This window comes from Pogona vitticeps, chromosome 4 (genome assembly GCF_051106095.1).
Source record: "Pogona vitticeps strain Pit_001003342236 chromosome 4, PviZW2.1, whole genome shotgun sequence".
Classification (NCBI taxonomy): domain Eukaryota; kingdom Metazoa; phylum Chordata; class Lepidosauria; order Squamata; family Agamidae; genus Pogona; species Pogona vitticeps.
Window position 1 is genome coordinate 225,643,305 of NC_135786.1, and position 27,895 is coordinate 225,671,199.

At 44.5% G+C, this 27,895-nt stretch overlaps 1 protein-coding gene across 1 annotated transcript in view; it reads right to left on the bottom strand.

Annotated features, from left to right (window-relative positions):
* HAS2 (hyaluronan synthase 2) overlaps positions 1-20,970 on the bottom strand; it is a 55,036-nt gene extending 34,066 nt beyond the window's left edge. Inside the window, exon 1 of the mRNA XM_020796512.3 lies at positions 18,649-20,970. The gene's annotated coding sequence lies outside the window, so the exon portion shown is untranslated. The remainder of the gene's footprint in view (positions 1-18,648) is intronic.
* Positions 20,971-27,895: the final 6,925 nt, after the last annotated feature.

Consider the following 27,895-nt stretch of genomic DNA (forward strand, 5'->3'; position numbering starts at 1 on the left):
TAAGCGAGGCACCACTGTATATGGTAACTCTATACAAATGGAAGAACACCTTCCCTTCACAAGAGGCAGAAGTTTCCAGTAAAAACCTTCTGCTGAATGGACAGGATGGAGAATCAATATTTGCCAATACTTGCTTTCAAACCCTGGCAACAACCCCCTGACCCCATGTTGCCCTCGATGTCCCCACAATCTCCTCAGAGCAATTTTTCCAAGAGGCATCAGTGGCTGGATAAGCAATGAAGGCCAAAGGAGGTTTGGTTGTTGTGGGTTTTTCGGGCTCTTTGGCCGTGTTCTGAAGGTTGTTCTTCCTAACGTTTCGCCAGTCTCTGTGGCCGGCATCTTCAGAGGACAGCACTCTGTGCTGTGGTGTAGTTGGCTTGGGAGTACAGTATTTATGGCTGTGAGATAGGCTTTTGTGTTTTTCTGTAGATGGGTGATTAGTGTATCTTGTTGTGGGTGTATTGTTGTGCTAAGGAGAAGAGATTATCTGTCATTGTGGTTGATGGGTGACATTAGCTTGTCTTTTGTGTGTAGTGATCACCAGTCCTTGTGGGGGACAAAGGAGGTTTGCTTTCCTGTGGTCTCCTTCCAAGGTAAGGAGATTCTATTAGGTGGTCCTGTGGATCCAATTCATTGCTTTTACACCCCCTCCGGCCCAGCTCCGCGATGCCGAGCCTGATGAAAACGCCGGCTGGACTGGAGAGCTAGCATCTGTTTGTGAGTTTCTGGAAGTCAAATAAATGCACCATCCACCACAGTTTTTGGACCGGATCCAACCCTGTGACCTCTTTCCTCAGAACAGCTAGTCTTGTCCCAAAACTGCTGGATCCCAGCACAGTTATCAGGACATGTGGTTTTTTAAAATTAAAAAAACTTATTTTTAAAGGGCTCCTAACCAGTTTTGTAGTGGATGCAAGGCTCCCAGGTCTGAAGTAACAGTGCTATTTGATCAGCAGGGACCAAGACATCATCTGACCTTCATCATAGTTTTCTTCTTCACTCTGATCTTAGCCTCAATCCCCGTCCCTTTCTACCTACCTTACAGACATCTATATAAGATGCACCTTAGAGAAAGGCCTAAACTGGAAAGTTGTGATCCTGCCCCAGTTCTAACAGGAAGCTTTTTTTTCTGAACAGGACCCTCGGGTGGAGCTAGGCCTAGTCAAGTCTCAAAGACTTCCAGCTTTAGGTGTTCTCTTCCATTTGCATCCTATTTAGGTGTCTGAAAGTTAGGTGGAACTCCCAGAATGGAAAATTATTATATTTGTAGTCTGGAAATGCCATCTCTACTTGTCCACTAGCAGCAATTTGCCATCACGGTTCATGCTATTGGACTTATGCCAGAAAAACTATTAGAATTCAGTCTACTGTACATACATTTTAAGCTCATTTATCTCTCTACCTGCCAATGATAAACATTTCAAAAATACCACACTGATATTGTATTAGCCATCAGCCATTCAACATTTCAGAAGAATCCTCTCTTCTATTTCGTATTAATGTCATAGCATTAGGCCTCTCTAGGTTTTAAAAATCAGCTACTGAATGTGACCCCATACTTTTCAGACTTTTTCAGAAGCATTTGTAACAATCCAGAAAGAAGAGCTTAATATTTTTCAGGTCTGAACGTGCCGGAGAAAGACTTAAAGCATAAACCAACTTCCATTAGTCATGTTACATTATGTTGCTTGTGCTATTATTAGAAGTTCGCTTTTCATTTTTTTAAAAGCATGAGCTATATATACTCTGAGTCCTTTCAAAACTTGAAATAAAAGTCTGGCAACATTTGGTATTCATAGCTTGTCTGTCGCTGGAATCTCTGTAAAGCTAAAGTTTGAGTTACGTGTGATCTTACAAAAATGCAAGACCCAACAAGCATGAAAAATAAGAAGGCACCACACTGCCGAACCATTTGGAAGTATATCTGCATATATGGGGAAAACAAACAAAACTTTTTTAGAGTCAGAAACACCCCAATACCAATCAATGCATATTTACTGCAAAGTGAGTCCCCAAAGGGTCAGCATTAGAGATGCGAGTATTTGTATTTGTATACGAATATCCCTGCACAGGTGGTGATAATGAGGGTCCAGCCGCATGGGGCTGGATGGTCCACTCACTGATCTGCCGTGGATGCCGCGATCCTTCAATGGGTCCACCGATCATGATCGGCTAGTCACTCCTGGCAGGAGGCGGGAGGACAAACCTCGGTTCAAGGTTGAACAGTGGCTTGCAGATCACGATCTACAGAGCCATTGGAAGAATCGTGGCATCTGCGGCAGCGGCAGATCAGTGAATGGAGCGTCCAGCCTCCTGGGGCTGGACCCTCGTTATTGCCACCTGTGCGGGAATATTTGTATTCCCATACGAATACCCCTATCTCTAATCAGCATGGCTTATTCTCAGATAAGGATATGCCAAGGGTGAAGAACCAGCAGCCTTCCAGAAGTGGTTGAGGAACAACTCCGATCATGCTTCCCAACTGGCTATGCTACCGAAATAATAATAATTACAAGCCGTCAAGTCAATTCCAATTTTTCATAATCCTTCCCTGCATTTTCCTGGTGCATTTGCTCAAATGTGGATTGCCATTCCCTCCTTTCAGACCACCTTAGGACTGTGCCCAAGGCTATCCAGGCTGGGAGTTTTGCCGAAAGCTATACAAGCCAACTCAATCAGGTACCCAACCCACTATCTAGGGAAGAAGGAAATTGTAGTTAACAACACTGTGATGACCACAAGATCCCTGGCAAATACTGGAATAATTTTTTTAAATCAATGATTTTTGCTTCTGAGTTATACAAATAGTTTTATTTATTTATTTATTTATTTATTTATTTATTTTATTTCTATCCCGCCTATCTGATCATATTAGACCACTCTAGGCGGCTTACAGTAAAAACAACAATGTAATTTTAAGACTTTACAGCAGAAACGTAAATAATAAAAAAGAATAAAGAACAGAATAAGAAAAAAAAAGATCGTCAAGGGTTTTCTGTTGGGAAGGCCCGCCTATACATCAATGTTTTTAGTTGTTTCTTAAAAATGCCCAGCAAGGGAGCCGCGCGAATCTCAGGGGGCAAGTTGTTCCAAAGGCGAGGAGCCACCGCCGAGAAGGCCCGGTTTTTGGTCTTTTCCTTTCGGGCCTCTCTCGGCGTTAGGCTCCTCAGCCTTATCTCCTGGCTCGCGCGAGTGGCACGGGTAGATCTAGATTACACATATCATGGGCAAGACATCATTTCAGTAGAGAAGAAGGCGAGAGTTAGCAAAAACTCTTCATTCTCAGATACATTCAAACTGAACTGAACAGTCCTGTAAATTTCTACACCACAAATTTAGTCAGTCTTGGGTGGGAACAGAAGCATGTATCTGCATTTATTGAAAAAGGCCATGTTTATTATGACAGTTTGTTCCAGTCAAGTATTTCCTGGGAACAGAATCATTTTAATATGATCCAGAAAATAATACACAATCAGTGTCGATTTTATTCCAAAGTTGGGGATCCACTACAAGCGTTTCCCAAACTGGGGTCCCCAGATATTCTTGACTAAAACTCCTAGAAGTGTTCATTGCTAGCTGTGCTGGCCAGGTTTTCTGGGAGTTGTAGTCCAAGGACATCTGGAGAGTCAAAGCTGGGAACCACTGCACTGCAACACCCTTTCTTTACATTGTGCTTCATCGCTGATGCCAAGAGATGTTGCTGTTTTCATGGGACATACAGATTACTGTGCCAACCTATTCACTCTTTTGTGCAGTTGCTCTATCAGCTGACTGATGAGTCCCCTAATAGCCAAATCTGCCAGGGCCATGCATGTAAAAATAAATAAAACATTAACTCAAAGGTGACCTGGTTCTTTCAGCACCTGAGGCAGAAAATCCCACAATATCCCCCAGAGCAATAAAAATTCAACAATAAATGAAAGAACTTTCACAACACTCACAACTCATGGCACATCCATGTTGCATAATAGAGACTTGTTATATAGAACTTGGGAAAATCAGTTTTGTGCTATAAGTTTTTTTAAAGCTATGCTGACTGGGTGATTTCGGGAGTTGTAGTTCTTTTAAAAAAAGTAATGTTTCTAATTTCTGCACTGATAAAAATTCCATTCATCTCTTGACCACATCTGACTTTATAGCTACACCCTCTGACATCACACATATTTTCAGGACCACCCTCTGAAAAGTTGGGTGTGGGAAGTTGTTACTTTACTATAGCTGTATAGTAAGCTTGCGTAAACTGTTTACATTTCTGTCTGAAAATGTACTGCTTTGGCTGAAGGAGGGGAAAATTTCCATTCAGAAATAAAAACCTGTCTGACCATCCTTGTGGGAAAGTGGGTTATTCAGCAGATCAGAGAAACAGGAACTATAAAAGAGGAGGATATTTTCACAGATATCTGAAAAGGGAGGTATTTTAAGAGGTGATGTAAACTTTCACATATGTATGGCTTGACTATGAGGGAGGAAAGTATTCCCAATTCTATAATGAATAAATATGTATAGATCTGTCTAAACTGATGTCGCATAGGATCAGCAGAGATATCTTGTAAATTGGCATGGCAGCCAAGAATTTGAAATGTGAAAGGAGGCTCCTTTCACATCCCTGTTTGTCACTTGAATTCTTAGTACTGAATGAATGAAGCTGGATAGATGAACTGGCTTGACTGAGGAACACAAGGCTTGAATTGAGATGATAATGGAAATGCTGCCTTTTAGCACCCAGTTATTTTCAGTAGTTACACATTACAATCCATGCAGAAGCAGAACAGGCTGAAGCAGAGGTGGATCACAACAGCCCTCCAGATATCTCCAAATCCTATAAGGTACTAGTTTCCCTCTATTCAGGACTGTTTGGCCCTAATTTTGAGTACTGTGTCCAGTTCTGTACACCACACTTGGCGAATGATGCCAACAAAGTGGAACAAGTTCAGAGAAGGGCAACAAGGATGATCAGGGGACTGAAAACCAAGCCCTTTGAGGAAAGACTGAAAGAGTCGGGCATGTTTAACCTTGAGAAAAAAAGGCTGAGGAGAGATACAAAAGCACTTTTCAAATACTTGAAAGGTAGTCCCTACAGAGGAGGGGCAGGATCTGGTCTCAGTCATCCTAGAGTGCAAGACACCGAATAATGGGCTCAAGCTACAGGAAGCCAGATTTCAGCTGAATATCAGGAAAACCTTCTTAACTGTTAGAGCAGGACAACAATGGAATCAGTTATCTCAGGAAGTGGTGAGTAGTACAACACTAGAGCCATTCAAGAGAAGGTTGGTAAAGAGTAAAGGTAAAGGTTCCCCTTGACAATTTTTGTCCAGTCGTGTTCGACTCTAGGGGGCGGTGCTCATCCCCGTTTCCAAGCCACAGAGCCAGCATTTTGTCCGAAGACAATCTTCCGTGGTCACATGGCCAGTGCGACTTAGACACGGAACGCTGTTACCTTCCCACTGAAGTGGTCCCTATGTATCTACTTGCATTTACATGCTTTTGAACCGCTAGGTTGGCGGGAGCTGGGACAAGCGACGGGCGCTCACTCCGTCGCGTGGATTCGATCTTACTACTGCTGGTCTTCTGACCCTGCAGCACAGGCTTTTGTGGTTTAGAGAAGGTTGGACAACCATCAAATCTGCTTTGATTTGGATTCTTGCATTGAGCAGGGGGTTGGACTTGGTGGCCTCATTGGCTCCTTCAGCTCAATTATTCTACAATTCTAAGTGCTTGAGCTCTGACAACCCCTCACTTGGAACATGCTGGATTAAAGCTGCTGACATTCATAGGCCTAAAACATTCGAAGGACTACCCCTTGTTATTACACACAGTAAACCTCTCCACTGCAGTGTTGGTGCCAAGGATAATCAGGAGAGAACTCTGGCTGTCTAAATCTGCAGGCTTAAAAAAAAATCAGTGTGGTCTACACTAGTGTTACGTGGAGGCTGTTTTGCACAGGCATGACCACTCCTTGGCAAATGCAACTTCAAAACTTTATTTTTAACGGGCTACCAGAGTTCCAGGGTCTACAGATGTAATTTTGACATCACCCACGGTCGTCCCATGCGTTTGTCAGATCAGTGGCTTTCAATCCCCGAATATTTCAAGGCCCACACCTGAGATATCGGGCAGATCCTTGTGGTTTTGCAAAGACGGGCCCTTGTGAAAAAAATGGGAGCTGCTTCTGAATCAGCTGCCCATGGAAAGGAACACAAGGGATATCTCAACAAATTGGCCCCATATTTTAGGTGAGACGTTGCTAACCAAGTAAAACAGCCATCCAGTGCCACAGGTGAACAGCCAGATCTTTTTGGGCAGCCAGGGAAGTGTCAAAATATCCCCAGCCGTTCATTCCTGCTAGGCCTTCATGTCCTTTGTCACCTTAGCTGTAGCAGCAGAACTACAATGCCACACACCTTATTTCTCCCTGCCTGCAGCCTAACAATTCCTGGAGAAACATGGACTTCAGATGGCTCCTGGAGATGCCAATGCTCCTTGTTATCACTGTGCTCATCATAACCCCCTCTCCATCTTCGTTGTTGGGGGAAAATGTGCAGGGGCTCCCTTCTGCAGGGCTCTAGACGTGGTAGCGATTCTGACCTTTTTGTTTTTGCTATCCCACTTAGGGAAAAGAACAATGGTAGGAAATGTTTAAGGGAGCAGGAAAAGCCACATACAAGATGGATTGATTCCTTAAAGGGAGCCAGAGGCTTGAGTTGGCGAGAGCTGAGCCAGGCTCTTGAAGACAGGACGTTTTGAAGAATACTCATTCATGAGTAAGTCAAGGTTGAATTGATGGTGTGTAGCAGCAACAATCACAGTTAGGCGTTTACCTGGAGCAACTTCTGTTGAATCCAGTGGAAGTTACATTTTAGCAGAAGCACAAGACTGCAGATGGCCATTCATTTTCCCCTTCCTTTTTTGGCCAATTCTGGAGCAGCTCTTCAATAAAGGGCTCAAGGGTCTTCCCTCACCATGAAACCTTGTCTCCCATATAATAGCATGGCTCACACATCATTCTACCAATGGGAACTGCTTTCTATAGAATGTTAAACAAAATGTGCAAGAAAAAAAGAAATGGGTGTGTGTGTGTAACACCAGGCAAGACATTTTCCATCTTTTGTTTAGCCCTTAGTTGCTTTGAGATATGAGGTCCGTATCAGGGAGCCAAATTATTTAATTTTGCAACCCCCCAGTGTATATTGATAGGACTGTATATACAAGCAATAAAGAAAAAAGAGGGATATAAAATCCCATGTGAGTTAAAACATGGTTAGCTTCAGCCAAATGGTCATGTGAAAAAGACCCCTGAGTGCAGCTGATTAAGCCCATGGTCTCAAATGAATCAAATCAACCTGACAGATGTAATTTTGGCTGCCTTGCACGCAATGGGAGCCATGCCACTTACTTAAAACAGAATGCAATCTGTGAGAACTGCTTGGCTTCGCTTCCCTCCCCCCCCTTCCCATCAAGCACTCAAAATGCTGCTACTCGATACATGCACTGATTTAGCCAAAGCCTCTAAACGTTGCAACCATGTGATAATTAAGATGTTCCTGTTCCTTGTGGTTTCTATGAGAGAACAATGCAGTAGGTCTCCTTAAAGGGAGGTTGGGCAACTCTAAGGAGTCTTGGAAGCCAATCTCCTGAATCTCCTCGGATTTTCTGAGACATACTTTTCACACCCACGTTGAAGTCAAGAGTACATACTACTCTATGAAAAAGTGATATAGGTGGATGCAATGCGCCAGTTAAAGTAGCCACCTCTCTGAATGTCACTGAATCTCCTGATCAAAACTTGCAAATATTACCTTTTGGATTAGGTGTGTGGGTTTTTTGTTTTTGTTTTTTGTTTTGTTTTCGCATTGTGAAGGATTACGATAGTTGTAACCTTCCAAAATGCCTTTTTCTGCATTTGAAGATGGAAAATATTTGGATTACAGCTCCCAAAATCTTCCAGCCACGTGTGCTTGTCTCTTTATACCGGTTGTGGAATTCTAGGAAGTTGTAATTCAAACAGAAGTGATTCCCATCTCAGGCAAAATCCTTTTACTGGTCATGACCAGTAGACCTAAATCCCATGCATTTCCTGGCACTTAATCCAGGGCTGAGGAAAGTACAGTCTTCTAGATGTTTTGGACTTCCCATGGACCTCAATCAGCTGGAAAATGAAGAAAGACAAGGATTGTGTTCTGTAATTTTTTAAACTACAAATCCCATAATTTCCCATTCTCTGAGTTCTACCTGATTTACACAAATTGTACAGACACCTAAATGGGGGTCACCTTGGAGAAAAGGAAAGGTTTCAGGCTAAGTTAGCTCCACTTGACTTCATATTCAGAAATAAAGCTCCCTAGCTAGCACCAAGTCAGGAACAGAAAGCTTGGGTGGAGTTGGGCATCAAAGCCTTCCAATATATCCCAGGTGAGTTACCTTTACGTGTCTGCAAATCAAGTGGTACTTCTAGGAAGTGCTGAATATTGTAGATGGAAGAATAGAAACCATTTACCATGTGTACTTCTCTACAACACTCCTTTCCCCAATAATATAACACTCAAGGTCATTCTCAAAATTGGTACAGTTACAGCATATGCAATAATGCAAACTAAGCTGCTTCCATGCTAAATAATGGCCAAAATCTTGTTGTTTTAGCTTAGTAAATTGCACTAGAGCATGGCCATTGAATCAATGGGGATTTGTTGAGTCAACCCCTCTGTAAGTTCCAGTGATTCAAACTGGCCTACTCAAACAGTGACTTGCTTTAGCATGGAAAGTCACAGTGTAGGCCCATTTGAATCAACAGAATGTATGGAAGAACTTACTTACCCAATCCCCGTTGTTTCAATGGGCCCACTCTAGTGAGATTTATTACATTAAGTAATAGAATTTGGGCCAATATTTACTGAACACTTTCCACATTCACACTACGGTTATTATTCATGTGTTAGCCTACAATCCTGAACACAAGTGAAATCCTATGGAAGAGGGAGGCAGTTTAAATAACCTATCCATGTCTAGGATTTTACTCTTCCCTTAGGAGCTGAAATGGGATGTGTGACAATATACTGTAGGTGATCATTTGCTCTCTTATATCCAGAATCTTGGCATTAACAATCAGTACTGGACTTCTACCGCTGCTACCTGGCAGTGTACCAGCCCCCAATCTGTTTTGTTACAAATTTGATAAGCCAGAAAAAAAGGAAAGGCGTGATGGATGGCCCAGTTCCAAACAACAGCAGGTCAAAAACAGCCACAACCAGGAAATTCCTTATTTGCTAGTCTAGCCAGTTTAGACTAACTGCCAATAAACTAGTAAGCAAACGATTTTGTGCTGGTTTCATTCAAATAAAGATTTTCAAATAAGAACTCATCCCATTCTGGATGGGGGTGCTTGGAATTGTTGTTTAAAAAAAGAAATATTTCCAACTTTGGGTTAATGTCCTTCAAAAGTAATACAAGAATGCCAAGTCTAAAAGTCGGGTGGGGAAAATTAGGAACTCCTTGAAAGGCTATGAGCAGTTGCATTTGCCAATTTTCAGATCATTTTAAGACTATAGCAATCCTATAAATGCCATGAAATCATAGAACTGGAAGTGGCTCCACAAAGAGAATTATCCGAACAAACCAACCTTTGTCAAACCAGTACCCTCCACTTGTGTTATGACTGCAGCCCCCATAACCCAAATTCTCACATGGTATAGCTACTCTCTTCCTTTAATTTATACCCAGACCGTGATCCTTCGATGATGCCTTTGCCATACGTCCAATCCCACATTTCCTTCTGTTGAAACTAAAATCAGATATGCATACCATCATTCTTCTCCCATTAGACTTCCCAGCAATGTTATCATCATCTTAGAATTGCAGAGCTGGAAGGGACCCTATAGATCATCAAGTCCAGCCCATGCCAAGGAGGGACCATGGGGAATCAAACTCCCAACCTCTGGCTCCATAGCCAGACATCAAAACCACTGAGCTATCTAGGAGCTCTCCTTCCCTTGATTCTTCCTTTCTTTTTATGTTAGTCTGTACATGAACGCGGCTAAACTGTTTATGCCAATCAACACTGCAAAATATTGCAGTGCAAAATATTCTAATTCAGAATGCCAGCCAGCCAGCCATTCTCTTTCCTGGGGTACTCCCTCTTTCCTCCCACTCTGATTTGTCATCCTTCCAAAACAATAAATCAGCATTCTGTAACCACAGAGCATGCTTGATCTTCCGGAAGTTGCTGGGTGTCACTGCCATATAAGTGACCCCATTTGTTGTTGTTGTTTAGAAACACCAGGCACAGTCAATATTATAAAAACATTGACTGGTATTATATAACAGATACAAGTCTTAACCAAAATTTTATGTATCTGTTAAATATCGGCACAGTATTATGCTGTTCCTAATATTGCCGGGTTTTGTAGCTTTGATGGTATGATTTCTGAGATCTGCAACTGCTTATGGTAAAGTTTCTTTTGTTTCCAAAGCCCCAATGACTATGGGGACTACTGAAGTGTGTTTCTTCCAGAGGTGAGAAGTTTCAATTGCCAGGTCTCTGTACTTTGTTAGTTTTTCCTATTCTTTAGTTTCAACTTTGGCATCCCCTAGAATTTGCAATGTCAATGATCTGGACATTTCTTCATTCTATTACTACTATGTCTGGTGTGTTTATGTTCAAGATGTCTATCCATTTGGATCTGGAAATCCCACAAGATATTGACTTCCTCATTTTATGTGACCTTTTCTACCTGATGTTCCCATAGGTTTCTGGAGGCTGGCAGGTTATATTTTTTGCATAGTGACCAGTACACTAATTTTGCCACTGTATCATGTCTAAATTTGCAATTGGTTTGTGCAATCTTTGGACATTCACATATGAGGTGTGGTACAGTTTCATCGTTTTCTTGGCAGAGTTGACATTTGTTGTTAGCACTAATTCCTTGGATCTTAGCTTTCATCACATTGCTTTGGAATGCTTGTTCTTATGCAGCCAAAATCAAGCCTTGTGTTTCTTTCTTAAGGGTCCCCAGTTTTAGCCATGCTCATATTGAATTTGTTGTTGTTGTTGTTTTCTACTAATTTTGAAGCTCCCCCAAGCCTGCTAATATTTTGGTTACCTACAGATCTACATACTGAGAATAAAGCATAAGGTTATGAATGACTGCAAGACATAATGACACTTCCAGCATCAGAAGACATATATCTCCAAACTGCTGTTGGTGGGGAGTCTAAGCCAGAAAACCGAAGCACTGTTATGCTTGTGTCTTGCATGGGGGTTTCCCATTGGAATCAAACTGGCTTGTATGGAAACAAAATGCTGAATTACATAAACCTTTGGCTGGTTCTGCATCACTCTTCATGGGTTATGATTTCACTCTTCCTACAGACAAGAGCCGGTGTGGTCTCATGCAGCCTTTCTCAACCTTTTTTTGGCTGTGGACCTTTTAGGGGCATTTCTCATTTTCCAGGGCCCCGTCAAACAAGGGAAGACTTTGGCTTTGCGCAAACAAGGATACAACACAAACAGATGAATCTGTAGCCCTGGCCCTCCAGGGGAAGCATACAGCCCCCATGGACTGCGACAAGGGGGGACGCCCGCTGGGAAACAGAGTAGGGTGATGAAGCTCTTTGAGCTTCTCACATACCTTGAAAATGTTGGTGCTGAGTGGACAGCATATCATAACAATGCTCTTATATATGTGTAGGAATTGTATCTTTCCTTGGGCACCATCTGCTCATCTAGAAATAGATTAGGTGTGGGTTGATCTGCTTGAAGGACGGATACGCCAAGTTTCAGAGAGTGGGTCATCATGCTTAAACTATATCCTCATACTGTACATGGGACACATATAGATGAAACGTTATCTAATTGCTATGAAATGGGAACCACGTCTCTGGGAAACTGACTAAGACATGGGTTGGCAGGAGAACGAGTAAATCCATCTTTGAAGTACAAATGATTCCCAGCATTCATTCATTATGAACATAAAGTAGCTGTCAGCATTCCTTCCCTTCCAGTTTAACAGCCAGCTGAGGGGAAAACTGAACAGTTATGTTACATCTGCAGGGCTTTACGGGCGCAACACAGTTGCCTCTGCCTCCTCCTCATTTATCACTTCCAGATTTTACATGCCATTGATCTTTGCTGCAGGGTTCAGACAGAGCCGACGTCAGGTCTCTGTTTTAAGTGCAAATTAAACAACAGGCGAACGCGACCTTCGGTAACAGTGAAATCATACCATTATAAAGATGAAAACAGCTGTACATTCTCGGGTTATAAGATAGGCACAATATGGGGGCTTGGTGGGGCACTATTCTGATCTGGTCTTACGGCTTTGCTCCATTTTGCATTCGCGTGCACTTTTTATCCAAGGATATATGCCTGCTTAAAAGGGAGGTTCCCTCTCCACTAACTCCCCTATTCCATGCTGCGTGGATATGCAGTTTGCATTTAATCCATATTAGTAACTGCTAAATATGAAGCTGGTGACTTGGTGGTTGTTATTCAAGGTAAACTATTAAGGAAGAAAGAGTGCAAAATCAATACTGGGGTAATGCAAGGTGCAGAACCTTTTGCCTTCCCAAAGATTTGAGTTGCATATCCTCTAATCCATTAGCATTAGCCATGCTGAATGTGGCTAATGAGAGTTTTATAATCTTAATCTTAGAACAGCAGAGCTGGAAGAGACCCTATGGATCACTGAGTCTGGCTCCTGTCAAGAAGGCACAGTGGGGATTTGAACTCCCAACCTCAGGCTCTGCAGCTAGAGACCTAAACCGCTGAACTATTCCATGCCATCTCAAGGGCCAAAGATATTTCTGAGCACTCAAATTCAGTTCTTCCCTAGTACCCTAGAAAATACCAACATATCTCTCCAACGCTGGCCGCATTGCATTGGCTGCCCATTCGCTTCCGCGTCGACTTCAAAGTTTTAATGCTTACTTATAAGGCCCTAAACAGTTTAGGACCTCAATATTTGGCGGAATGCCTACTTCCACCAAGCTCTACCCGGATCACCCGTGCAAGCCAGGAGGTGAGGCTGAGGGGCCTGATGCCCAGAGAGGCCCGGAAGGAAAAAAACAGGAAATCGGGCCTTCTCGGCAGTGGCTCCTCGCCTCTGGAACAATCTCCCTCCTGAGATTCGTGTGGCCCCTACGCTGGGCATCTTTAAAACCCAATTAAAAACATGGTTGTTCATTCAGGTCTTCCCTCCAGCCAACTCTTAAGTTTTTTTTCTTTTCTTTATCTTACTTTCCCTATTTTTTTTTTAATTTTACTGTAGCTGTTACTAAATCAGTATGTATTTATCTGTGTTTTATTGTCTGTTTTTGTATGGAAGGCGCCTAGAGTGGACTGGTAGTCCAGATAGGCAGGGTATAAATCAAATCACAAACAAACAAACATAAACATAAACATAAACATAAACATAAACATAAACATAAACTTAAACTTAAACTTAAACTTAAACTTAAACAATAATAATAATAATAATAATAATAATAATAATAATAATAATAATAATAATAATAATAATAATAATAATAATAATAATAATAATAATAATAATAATAATAATATACCCAACCACTAGTGTAACAGCAGCCTTCCTCCTCTCCAGTCCTCAGGGTTTCCAGAAAACCTGCTCCCCGGGAGGCTGCCAGAGGAGATTTTTGAGAATGTATGGGAAGGGGATGCAGGAGGAGGGACATCCACCCCTCTGTTTCCACTGACATCAGTGGACCCTATCTTGAATTCAATGCAAGCTTTTCATCAGGCAAGATGTATAAGCAGGTTGAGGGTGGGGAGGGTGAAACTGGCTTGATGGTGGAGTCATGGAGTCTGCATGGTCTCCATCTGGAATTAGGATGAATTGGAGTGTGGGGAGATCTGGAAAGATTCTAACTAAACATTAAGAGGAAGCTCCCGATGGTAAGAGCTCTTAGAATCATAGAATCATGGAGCTGGAAAGGGCCTATAAAGCCATCTAGCCCAGCCCCCCTGCTCAGTGCAGGAATAAAAATCAAAGTATTTCTGACAGACAGTTGTCCCATTTTCTCTTCAATGCCTCCAGCGATGGAGCACTCACCACCTCCCGAGGTAATTGGTTCCATTGTCCTGTGGCTTCCTTACTGTTAAGTAAGGAAGCTTTTCCTGATATATTCTAATGAAATCTGGCTTCCTGCATCTTGAGCCTATTATTATGTGTCCTGCACTCTCGGATGATTGAGGAGAGATCCTGACCCTCTTCTGTATGATAATATTTCAAGTATTTGAAGAGTGCTGGTCTTCTTTTTGGAAGGCCCAACATACCCAGTTCTTTCAGGGCTTGGTTTCTAGTTTCCTAATCATCCTTCTTGCTCTCCTCTGAATTTCTTCCAGTTTGTCAGCCTCCTTCTTAATGTGTGGTGTCGAAAAGTAGATGTAAAACTGCACTCTTTTTTTGTTAAATGTCATTATGTTGTTTTCAGCTCAGTGTTTGAGCTGATCAAGATCTTTTTTGAATTTTGTTCCCATTTTCCAGCTATTCCTCCCAGTTTTGTGTCATAGGAGAAGTCTACCATGCACCCCCTCATTAATAAAAATGTTGAAGAACACTGGGCTCGGGACTGAAGCTTGTGGAGCCCCCCCCTTGCTTGTTATTTCCTCCCAATTGGAGAAAGAGCCATTGATAACCATGATTCTATAACTGTGTATCTACTTAACACTTGTATTATCTAACCCTGGTCAAGGCAAAGAGGCAGACCCGAAACCAACAAAATCAGGGAGCTGGACAGGGGACAGATTGGATTTGTCTTCAGTGTGGAAGGGATTGTCACTCTCGAATTGGCCTTCTCTGCCACACTAGACGCTGTTCCAAGTCCTCCATACAGAGCACGTCACCATAGTCTCTCAAGACTAAAGGATGCCTAATCTAATCTAGCCCATATTTAAATTAGCCTGCCAATCAGAATATCATGGGACACTTCGTCAAATGTTTTGCTAAAACCAAGATACATTATGTCTTACAAAATTCCCAGAGAAGTTACCCGATCAAAAAATGAGTTAAGATTAGTTTGGCAGGATTTGTTCTGGACAAATCCATCTTGGCTTCTAGTTATTAATGCATTGGTTTCAAGGTGCTTTTAGAGTAACCACTTGATAATCTGCTCTGGAATTTTCCCTGGGATTGATGTCAGGCTGACCGGTGTGAGGTTCCCAGCTTCTTCCTTTTCCCCCTTTTTGAAGAAAGGGACAAGGTTAGCCTGCCTCCAATCATCTGGCACTTGCAATCCTGATATCCTTCAGGGTTTCAAGAAAATAATAGACAGCGGTCCCCTTTTCATTGAAGATCTAGCCACGTTGACTCACAAACTCCCGTAGTGTCATTATTTTCATCCTAGCAAAGTGTGCAAAACCGGTGTGGTAGTTACAGTAGCCTTGCCTCCCTAGTTTGTTTGCGTGCGTCTACTATCATTCTTATTATTCCTATATATATTTATATTTGCGCCATCCTTGCGAAGCTTTGCCGGACAGCCTCTCCAGGCGCTTATGCCGGGGAACCCCCTCTCAGAGGATGGGAGCCAATCAGGAGAGGGTGCGGCGCCGCGTCATAGCCGAGGGGGGCGGGCCCTTCTGTGGCGGGTGACCTCATCCGCGGCATCCCCCCTCTGCCACGTGGGTCCCCAAGCCTGGAAGGCGTTTTCTTCCCCCCCCCAACCCTGGAGAGTGGGGGCAGAAAAGGAGGCGGGGAGCGCACGCCGAGCCCCCGGCACAAGGCTTTCCTTCCTGGCCCGAAGAAGATCCGTGGAAGGGGAGACCTTTCTCCCGGCCCCGTAGTGGGATTTTTTAAAGGGGGGGGGTGTCACATCGCCGCCCCCCCCAGTAGTGGCAAGAGGCCTCGGGGAAGGCGATCCCCGGTCGGCGAGGGCTCCGGGCTCCAGCGATCGCCCTCCGCGACGCTCCCCGAAGGAGCGGACCTCGTCCCGCTTCACATCCCGGAGGGAGGGGACAAGCAAGCGCGGCTTGGATCCGGACCCAAAGGAGCCGGAAGGGGAGTGAAACAATGCCGTGGCTTCCGTCCAGGGGAAGCCGATAGTCATCTTGGAGCCCGGCAGGGCCAAACCGGCGGGGGGGGCGGGGGGGGAGGGACGGCGGGAAGAACGCGCTTCTCCCAAGCCAGGGTCCCTTTGTCCTACCTCCTGGGAGGGAAGGAAGGAAAAGGGGGGGGGGGTGATTCATGAGCTCCTGCCACGTCGGTCTCCGGAGTCCCACCCCCCCTCTGGAGAAACCCCCAGTCCAAGGGGGATCACTTTTCTGCGATTGTCACCAGAAGCCCAGAGGGCAATCTGGGTCCCCCCCCCCCTTTCCATACGGTGGCTACCAGGTGGGTTGCGGCGGGTGTGAACGGGGCCAAATCCAACCCACCCGAGCCTGCTCGCACGTCTCGTTGAACTCAGTGGGACTTCATTCCCCGTCGAGTTCAATGGGGCTCGCTCCCCATTGAGATGGTTTTCTTCAGCTCCCTATGTGCTCCCCCCAAGTTTGCCTTCCCACCCCCAACAGACGGGACCGTCTCGCCTCGTGCATCTCCAGTCGCATCCCACCCGCCGCCACCTTGACCAACAGCCGGTCCTCCTCTCACAGGTATGGATCCTTTTAGGGAGGGGCGATCAGATTCCCCCCCCCAACTTCACAGGGAAACCCTGCAATCCTGTAGTCGCGTCAGTTATTTCCTCGCGTAATCCCAGCGGCCCTACTCTCGCGGGTCGGAATTTAAGGACCTTCTACTGAGAACCAAAACCCCCCCCCCCCATCCAAAGTGGATCAGGGCCCGCTTGGTTCATTGAAAGACTTCTGGAATCGGGCGCGCCTCAGGTAAGCGCTTCTTGGTCTCACTTAGCAGGACACGGACGCAACAGGTCTGCGTTCTGCACCCAGGAGACCAAGGGGGGGCAAAGGTTTGGCCATAAGGGGCACCGCCCACCTGCCTCCCCCAAGCCCTTCCCCACCAGGAATAGGGGGACAACGTGTACTCCCGCCGTGCAAGGGAGATGTACAAATAGACAAGCATCGCTGGTGCGCCTTGGCTGACACCGCCCTACCAACGCCCCGCTGGACACACCCAGGCACGGCATCAAGAGACCTGTGACACCTCGAAGGTTGCCAAGTGGCACCACTTTTCCTGAACTGGAGCCCACGACCGCTTCCCACAGGAGAGCCGTCCAGAGATCCCTAGGGGATCCCCAGAAGATTCCTCCTGAGCCACCCTCGGCACTTTTAAAAAAATTGGTTAAAAGACGGGATGGTATCAATACAACGATTCACTCAAGCAGTCAATGAATCAGTGTAACTCGGAAAAGCCAGTGTTTCGTTTTCTCTTGTCAACCTTCTTGGGCGATTCTGGCGGCGTCTCTGGGAGCCGTCCATCTGTTGCGCCGGCGCGCACATGCATGTTTAATATATCTGGGAATCCGACACCCTTCTTACACCCCCTCTCCTCCTCCTCCTCCTCCTCCTCCTGCTTCTGCCTCTTCCCATGCTCCGGCCCCACCCCCTCTGCGATGGGGGAAAAAACGGAGGGCGTGGCAAAGTCACGTTTCATGTTTTTACAAGTGTCTTAATAGCTGCACTGTATGCAGTCCAATTTTTTTTTTAAACCAAAAATTGCAATCCTGACTTCCGGGATATTACCTCCTCTGAAAAGCTGGAAGGAGATCAAGGTCTTCAAGTCTCTTAAAATGCCTTTATGACTTAGGTGCATAGATACATACATACGTACATTAGGAAAAAGAAGCGACTCCACCGCTGTTGCACAGGGCTATGAGCTCCCAGGGAAGGAACTTACTCCTGAGTAGCCACAGCGATCGCTACAGCTCTCCCACCAAGTATCACGAGGACATCACAGAGAAAAGGGGCCACATTTTAGCTGCCCCTTCCTTTCTTTTTCGCCCCCCCCCCGGGTCTACTCAAGAGGATGGCCTCTCTAAGGACAGAACCCTGGGGCTCGATCCTCCATCGTCATGAGAGAACCGTGGAGATCGCAGCGCGAATCCCTCAGCAAAATTGGGGAAGAGACGGGGAGGAAGGGGTTAAAATGACATGCAGGGGATTTTCAAAAGGGTCGGATCCGGGGCTCCTCGGCACCATTCGGTTTTTAAAGAAATAGAAGCGGAACTCGACATCCTAGCCACGTTTACTTGGAAGTAAATGCCACCGAGTCACCCTTACTCCCAAGGAAACATGCACGGGAAACGTTGATTTATACCGGCTGGATCGCGGATAATTCGAAAGTTAGTACACTCTTATGTCCGAGAAACGTGCAAAGCTAGTCAAGGTGCGCCATTGAAGCAGGGATAATAAAGATAACAACATTATTTAGGGCGCTTATGTTGGGAACATACATTACAAAAAGAAAAAGAAAGAAAGAAAAATGAAAAAAGAGATTGAGCTTCCAGGGGAGAGACAAATAATCATTAAGTTTGCATTTTCCTCGGGGCAGAGACAACGGACGGCGCTGGAGAAATACTGGTCGCCCCCCCCCGCCTGGACCCCCAAACCAGCCCCACCTATGAGACGGGATGTGAAGGTTCCCTGATTTTCTCACACTAGGATGCCACGGACACCAGATTGCCTAAGAAATCTTAAAATGTGCCACTAGCAGCAAAAGAAAGCGGGAGCGCAGGACAACTCACCTTGTCGCCCCGCTGGTGGCCCTTGGCTCATCCACGATCTGAGAAAGCAGCCGACGGGGGTGCCGTGGGGTGGGGATCTGGTGGCCTCCCAGCTTGAGGTAATAGATCAACTCCCGTTCTCCGGAGGGATTGTGAAAGGGCTGGCGACAAGCCGCCTCAAAAGCATGGGCAAAGGGGAGCGGCGGGAAGGGGTCCTTTCTTGCCCCTTCCCCAACCTGGGTCCCACAGATCTCTCGATGTGGATTCCCCCGGCTTCTCCGCCGTCGCGCACTCCCCACCACCACCACCACCACGACACCCTAGAAATAACGGGGACTTCCAGATCCCCCAGAGAGATCGAGAGATCTGCTCAACGGGGGACTTGTCTCGGGCGAAGCGGGCTTCCAGACGGCCGTCGCCGAAGTTGTTAAAAAAAATGAGAAGAAATTTGCCAGAGGTGCAGCAGCATCAGTAGGAACGGGGGGGGGGGGGGAGAGAAAGGTCTCTCTTTGGTCCGGTCTGAATGAAGCTTCTATCTCGAGGCTTCCCCTTAGCAGCACCAAGCGACAGCTCCAGCAGTTGGAGAAACGGTTGGATAATATTTTCCAGACGTCTCTTGCCTTATTTAAATAAAATAAAATCTTTTTTTCTTTTTTTCTTCCTCCTCTCTCTTTTTCCTTCTTCTTTCTCCTTTTTCTCGCCTCCTTTCTTTTTTCCACCCCTACACACACACACCTTGGCTGTTGGTTTTCTCCTGCCTCTATGGGGTCTTTTAACAAGTGAGACTGGGAGGTTGTTTTAATAGGGTGGAGAGGAGGGGGGGAGGGGAGGGGGAGGGAACTCCTGCAAGTTGCAAAAAAAGTGGGGGGGGGGAGAAAAGAAGAGAGAAAGAGAGAGAGAGAGAACTGCCCATTCAATGTTAAAGCTGGCTCCGGGACCAGTTCAAACTCGAGTGAATTCAATTAAGTTAATTGCAAACATTTGCAACAGAAATGCAATACACGCATTTACCGTCACCTGATTTCCTCTTCGTGTAGAGCAAAAGGCGGTGGGGGGGGGAAGCTGGGCTTTTGAAATCCCACCACTACGCTTCCCCCCCCCACCCCCCAGCATCATATTGTATGTTTTTGCAGAGGAAAAGGATTTCTGGACCAAAGCTGGGGTTTCATATCCTCTTTCTCTCCTCGCCCCCCCTGGTTTCTCTCTTAAATCCGGGGAGATTGCCTCGGATGATTTCTTAATTCATCAGAACCGCTTTACACGAGTCGGCTTTGCTCTCTTGATCCGCTTGTGCTTTGCCAAGTAATGGAAGGGATACGGCTGGAAGTGACTTCAGGCAGTTCGTTGAAAAGGAGGAAAAACTTATTCATGATTCCGGAGAAGCCTGGCTTGAGTTGAGAGATGAAGCTGTATGTGTGTGTGTGTGTGTGTGTTTTAAATAAAAATAAAAATAAAGGAAACTAGAAAACATTGTAATAGTTTGATTTCGGCCCTTTTTGCAATCTTGCATAAGATGAGCTTGCGGCTTCTTATCAAGGAAAGAGCTGTGTGTAACAATGTTCTTTTGTCTTTCAAACACAATCAAAGACTGGGATTTTCTGACACCTTAGTGGGTGTAGCTGCAATAATTCAAGCTCCATTAAAAGGACAAAGGGTTGTGGTGGTGTATCACGGTTTAGCATTCCTGCTTGGGGCCTATGAACAGATGTGCAGAATGAGATCTGGATCAGATCTTACAATAGTAGCAGCAGTATTGCTATTGCTATTAGGCCGACAACGTTTTAAACATTACACATCTAGGACGATGAGATAAAGAGAGTTCTAAGCTTGCAAGCAAAGAGGAACGACACCAGAGGAGATAGGAATGGGGAGGGAAGAGGAAAACCAACAGATGGAATCTATGATGTCTTTCCACCTGGAGGCTCACAGTATAAATGGGATGACACAAAAGGAAAAAGGAATGCGGAGGGGAGAGGAAAAAGCAAAAATCCAGAGAGAATTAGGTCTCTCTCTGAGGAGCCAGAGGTTTGGGGTTCTATCCCCAATTGACAGGGGCTGGTCTCAATGATCCATAGGGTCCCTTCCGGCTTTGCAGTTCTAAGGCGATGGAAGAGGATTATAATGTCTCTCCTAATCTAAGAGACATAGTGTAAAAAGAGAAGGGATAGGGAAGAGAGGGAATATAATAGCTATCTGACTGATGGGGGGATTTAAAACAACTTCCCACCAATACCCGTTCCACCTGATGAATAAGGTGTCCTTTCTGGAAGTTAAGAAAAGACCCCATGGGTCACCTAAAAACGGACACAGTCCAGAGTATCCTTTCCCTTTTACACTCAGGTTCTGTTTCATTTGTTTCCTCCAATGAGCTCAAGGCGTCATAGATGGTTCACCTCCGCCCTGTGTCATCCTCTCAGGAACCCTGCGAGGTAGGTCAGACTGAGAGGCTTTGTCCGCCCTGTTGCCATCCCGTCCGTTTGCTAGCCGAGAAAAGGAATTGAACCAGGTCTTTTAATTCTGAATCCAATCCTCTAACCACTCAGCTGCACTGCCTTGGGCAGCTTCTCAAAACAAAAGGCATTCAGTACATCCATATCTATCTATCTATCTATCTATCTATCTATCTATCTATCTATCTATCATCTGTGATTATTTATTTATTTATTTATTTACACTTCTATCATAATTGTCACACAGGAGTGCCCAAAGCCACTATATAAAATTAAAATAAAACCAATCCCCTTGCAAATGTCACTTCTGGCTTCTGTTTGCAGAGACATAACATTGACCGCGATAAATTTTATTATTGTCGTCAATTAATGGCTTAAATCCAGTAGTAAGTTACAACTAGAGTAGTCCTCCTCTCACTGTGACTTAACTACTAGATTTCAGAACAGGAGAAACCCCTTCCCATCATAGTTTTTCATGGGGAATGGGGTGGGGTAAACCCACCACAATTCTCTTAAGTCTTCCATCGTCAGCAGATTTGGGAATAAAATTACCGCCAGGTGGCACTGTTTAGAAAATAATAAGCCATGACATGTCTGTCTAGCAAAAGGTTATGCAGCACTTCTAATATTTTTGTTAATATGTGCACATGGTGAGCTTGAATGAAAAGCCCAGATCCCATGAGGCTGATCCAGATCAACTCCACAGCAAAAAAACTCTAACTAACCGTAATGCGTCATCATTGCCTCTCTTAACAGTTGTTCGTATTCATTTAGCATCTGGTTTTCCCTTAAATATGCGCGCATTTCTTCCCTGACGTTTTTTGCTTATTAGTAAGTGGTCAGACTCCTTATAATCTGCTTCAGAAAGAATCCTGACCAAACCATTTGTTTCCGGGACACCTGCTGGATGTCCAGAAAATTAAGCCAGATGAAGGCTACAAGAAGCTTCCAGAGAAGGAATCAAACCAATATGTGCAATTCACTTCCTTCTCTCTAATTACCCCTTTAAGCTTGCCAGATCACAAGACTCTTGTGACAGTAGAATGGATGAGAAACATGTGGCCCTACAGATGTTGTTTGACTACAACCCCCATTAGCCCTCACTATGGGCTGGCTAGAGTTGATGGGGTTTCAACTGTGCAATATTAAGAAGGTTATCCCACCACCTCTACAGTTGGACCTGCTAGCAAAACCATTTGGCACTATGAGTCCCAACATCCACTAGACAACACTGGTAGGGGGATTCTGGTCATTCAAAAAATTTAAAAAGGTAGTTTCCTGAAATCTGTCTCCCATGCAATATTATGTTGGTAGATTTTACAACCTCTAATGCTGCCTGGAGAAGGAAAGGCCAGGAGGAACCTTTCTGATCTGGGTGTCAATCTATCCAACACTAACCTAGTGGTCTCTTCTGTCTCTGAATTCCCTTCCCTCTCTGTTGAAGTCTGTTGCGGAAAGCACTCATGTTCATCAGTTTACTGTTTGACCCGTTCAGTTGTAACTAATGAAACCTTTTTTGTTTAGTAGTTTAGTCATGTCTGACTCTTCATGACCCCATGGATCAGAGCATGCCAGGCCCTCCTGTCTTCCACTGCCTCCCAGAGTTGGGTCAAATTCATGTTGGTAGCTTCAATGACATTGTCCAACCATCTCATCCTCTGTCGTCCCCTTCTCCTCTTGCCTTTACACTTTCCCAACATCAGGGTCTTTTCTAGGGAATCTTCTCATGAGATGGCCAAAGTATTGGAGCCTCAGCTTCAGGATCTGTCCTTCCAGTGAGCACTCAGGGTTGACTTCCTTCAGAACGGATAGCTTTGTTCTCCTTGCAGTCCAGGGGACTCTCAAGAGTCTCCTCCAGCACCACCATTCAAAAGCATGAATTCTTCAGCGGTCAGCCTTCTTTACGGTCCAGCTCTCACTTCCATACATCGTTACTGGGAAAACCATAGCCTGGACTATGCGGACCTTTGTCGTCAAGGTGATGTCTCTGCTTTTTAAGATGCTGTCTAGGTTTGTCATCGCTTTCCTCCCAAGAAGCAGGCGTCTTTTAATTTCATGGCTGCTGTCACCATCTGCAGTGATCATGGAGCCCAAGAAAGTAAAATCTGTCACTGCCTCCATATCTTCCCCTTCTATTTGCCAGGACTAATAAAATTATGGATGTAAATTTCATATATGTCCATAATTTTAAATTGTGAAGCACTCTGATGGACTTGGAAAGGGCCTATAAGGCCGTCGAGTCCAACCCCCTGCTCACTGTAGGAACCCAAGTCAAAGCAAATCTGGCAGGTGGTGGTCCAATCGTATCTTGAATGCCTCCAGCATTGGAGCATTCACCACCTCCCAAGGTTCCGTTCTTGTACTGCTCTAACAGTTAAGAAGTTTTTCTTGATATACATCCTAAATATGGCTTCTTGTAGTTCATCCTAAGTCTGGCTTCTTGTAGCAGTCCCTTGTACCCTCCCGTCTGTGTATTAACCACACCTTGCCCCTGCTTGGTTTCCAGAGTTAGATAAAGGTATGCTTCAGAATAGAAGCATGGTTCAACATTACCAACTTAGTAGGACTGTATGTTGGATTCCTACAGTTCCTGACTGAAGCAGCCTTAGTTAGACCAATTTGTATGAGCTTTGAATCGAAATAGAACATACAGATGTAGCTCCAGGATGAAGCAAACCAAATTAGCAAATTCATTTGGATCCAAGATACCAGTTGAATTGGACTTGGCACACATGATTTCTGTCTATTTTTCCCCTTTGAAGCACATTTTACTGGTGTCCAGTATGCAACTTTTTCAATCTAGCAGGTTTATTGCCCTTTTTTGTGTCTCTTCTGCCTCCAAATTTCACATATATCATTGCAAGCACAAAGAACATATAGCCAATTTGATCTTCCAGTACAAATTTACCAATTATTTGGATTTGGGGCACCCATCTCTCATTAAATACCTGGAATCCCTGAAGTGACTTACAAATATGTATAAAATGGAGGGATCCACGAACAGCCCTATTATTTACTCTTGTTGGTACTGGGAAATACAGGATGCAGTGTTGTAGTAAACACGCCCTTGGTAACGGCTCTCCAGTTTTCCATGAAGGGGTTTTCCTCAGACCTGCCCGGACATCCCAAGGATTAGCCACGGGGCTTTTTCTGTATGCAAGACAGGGGCTCACCCACTGTGTTGCAGTTTCTGTTTCCTGAGCCCTGTTTCTATTCTACAGAAACAGTCAGATCAACACTGAGCGATCGCTTTTCCCCTTGAGGTTTGTTTCACAGAGATCTCTTTAAAAAAAAAGGAATGAACTCTTCCCCGGTTTGTATATCATCAACCTCAGAACTCTGTAGAATCTGAAAGCTTGACATTTTATGAACTTTGTGGACTTAAGAGCCGGTCCTAATTAAAAGCATTAGCTGCTGTGGATTTGGGATTTTGTTGTATTTCCAGATGGTCTGCCTGCTTTGTGGAAAACATAGCTATTGGGCCCAGAATCCCCAGACCAGAGTAGTTCTGAGGGAGGCTGTAGGCCAAAGAAACGACGTTCAAGGGATGTCCCCCTCCGACCCCCTCACTCACCGTGCGGCTGAATTAATGCTAAAATCCAAGAAATATATCAAAAAGAGATTATTCAGGCAGGCTGTTGGCAAGTAAGAGTCTCCAGTTAAAAGAGCTTAGCTGATGGGATTTTCAGTGTTCTGAAGCAGATTTTTATTACTGTTTTAACTAAACCATTTTGAAGAGTTTTCATTTTAATTACATTTTAATGGTACACTTGAATCCACCTCGGGTCCCACCTGGGAAAAAGGTGGCAAGCAAGCAAGCAAGCAAGCAAGCAAGCAAGCAAGCAAGCAAGCAAGCAAGCAAATGAATGAATGAATGAATGAATGAATGAATGAATAAATAAATAAATAAATAAATAAATAAATAAATAAATAAATAAATAACACCAATAGAGATAGCTCTGTGTTTTATTAACTTTCCATGTGATAAGAAGCCGTAGTCATGTCAGAAGACCTGTGAAAAGCCAATCTATCTGAAGACTCTTGCCCTTATCCATGCATGAAAAAATGGTCTGATGAATTTACTTTCTGGAGGATCTAATCTTTCGGTCTAAAGATTCTCTTCTGCTCCGAAACTTAACAAAGGCAAGAAGGACGCTGGAGGGTAGCTGTGCAATGCTACGATCTGTGCCAGGCTTGGAGTGCCAGTGTCCCACCAAGGTAAATACCAAAGAATTAGTGTGGGATAGCGGTTAGAGTGCTGAACTGTCATTTGGGAGACCTGGAATTCTCAGCTCTTAGTGCCCCTGGAAGTGTTACTGTCTTTCTGGCCATTCTACCTTGCAGGGATGTTGTGAAGATAAAGTGGGAGAAGAGGATAGCTATGTATTCATCCTGGAATTCGGTGGAGAAGAGGCCAGATAGAAATGTGAGAAACCCACTAACCAATCAACCAATTGATCACCTCGATAGATAGATAGATAGATAGATAGATAGATAGATAGATAGATAGATAGATAGATAGATAGATAGATAGATAGATAGATAGATAGATAGATAGATAGATAGATAGATAGATAGATAGATAGTGTAGTAGTCGGTTTTGTCTCTTCACATTTTTATATTACTACCAACTTTGCTTTTAACTTTACATTTTAGAATCCCTTTCCTTATAATCACCATGTCTGTGCCATTGTAGAGAAGGTAGGTAGTTAGGGTAGAGGACTCAGCTGGGAGCTGATATTTCCTTCTGAGGTTGACTTTTAATGTGTTAGATCATGCCTTTTTCATAACGTCTTCACCCATTCAATATACTTCATGTTTTGTGTCACATTTGTAACTTGATCAGGGAAACCTCTTTCTGATGTGATGGTGTAGGGGGCAGTCATAATGTAACACTATATAAGAACCAGTGAGTAAATGTACAAGCAGCTTCCCTCCCCCTTTTCCCCTCCTTTCTAACCCCATTTCTCTTTCCGCAATCTTCTGTTATTTTGCTGCCTGCTCCACTGTAATGTTTGTTTGTTCAGTCCTAAATAAATGTATTGACTACCCTATATTTTGGATCTGTCTCTCTGATCCCACAAAACTATAGCGACTGACCAAAAAGCCCCACAAAGACAAGATAGAAAGTGTGAGACATAAAATCACAGAATTGTAAAGATGGAAGGGATCCTTAGGGTAAAGTCCAGCCTCCAGAGAATGGGGGAAATTCACTGCTAAATCATTCCTGCCTGGGAGGGAGGAGCTAAGGCATTCCCAACTATCTGACCTATGTGCTCGAAACAGGAGTCATCCTTTCACTATCACCCTCACAGACGCTCAGTGCTAGTTAGTGTAATAAAGTTCCAGTAAAGTTTTACTGAAATAAGTTGAGTGAGAGAGTTAGATAGCTCAGTGACTTAGGTCTCCGGTTGCAGGGCCAGACGTTGGGAGTTCAGTGTATTCACAAAGGCTTTCACGGCCGGGATCTAATGGTTGTTGTAGGTTTTTCAGGCTCTTTGGCCGTGTTCACCGATCTACAGAAAAAGACAAAAGCCTATCTCACAGCAATAAATACTGCACTCCCAAGCCAACTACACCAGAGCACAGAGTGCTGTCCTCTGAAGGTGCCGGCAACAGAGACTGGAGAAACGTTAGGAAGAACAACCTTCGGAACACGGCCAAAGAGCCCGAAAAACCCACAACAACCGTTGGGAGTTCAGTTCCCCACTGTGACTCCTCGAGTGGGGCTGGACTTGAGGATCTATAGGGTTCCTTCCAAGTGCTGCCCTTCGAAGGTTATTATTATATATTCCAGAAGATAGAGAGGAAGTCTGAACAGTGACAAACACCTGGCAGGGAGGCTGCAAAGAAGGTGTAGGTACTGAGTTGTGATCTCAGCCGGAACCCTCCCTGGCACCAGAGGAGTTGGTGTGCCCGGGGGAATCTTGGACTTCATGGTGGGGCTGGGGTTCAGCTGCCACCTGCCCTCCACTCTGGTGTGGGCAGCCTCAATCTACTATGTTACTTTGATTTCTCCCCCATGCAATTCAAAGTGCCAATCATCTTTTTAACGCTTAAGAACGCTGAATGGGATGTGATGAAGGAACCATTGTGCTGTTACTCTGCCCTGAGGGGTTTTGCAGGAGTTCCTTGCTCTCTAGCCTGTGGTTACCCCAGAACTGAACAAAAACGCTTCATTTGCTCTGGGCTTGCACATATGTTCAAAGTGTATGTGCCAGGATCAAACTGGTATAACCGTGCAGTGCAGACCTGTTTCTCCAGGTTAAGAACAAAGAGATAGTGAAAAAGCTATTTTTTTCCAACTGCAGTGAATTTATTTATTTATTTATTTATTTATTTATTTATTTATTTATTTATTTATTTATTTATTTATTTATTTAATATCCCGCCTATCTGGTCGGGTCAGGACCACTCTAGGTGGCTAACAACCATAAAAAGTACAATAAAAATATATAAACAATTTAAATAATAAAAGCCATACACAGAGCAAGAGAAATAATAAAAGAGGAAAGAAAAAGGCGTCAGGAGTTGCCTAATGGGAAGGTCTGCCGAAATATCCATGTCTTTAGTTGATTCTTAAAGATACCCAGCGAGGGAGCCCCGCGAATCTCAGAAGGTAGGTTGTTCCAGAGGCGAGGAGCCACAGCCGAGAAGGCCCGATTTCTTGTCTTTTCCTTCCGGGCCTCCTTCGGCGTTAGGCTCCTCAGCCTCACCTCCTGGCTTGCATGAGTGACACGGGTAGACCTTGTTGGGAGTAGGCGTTCCACCAAGTATCAAGGCCCTAAACCGTTTAGGGCTTTATACGTGAGCATCAA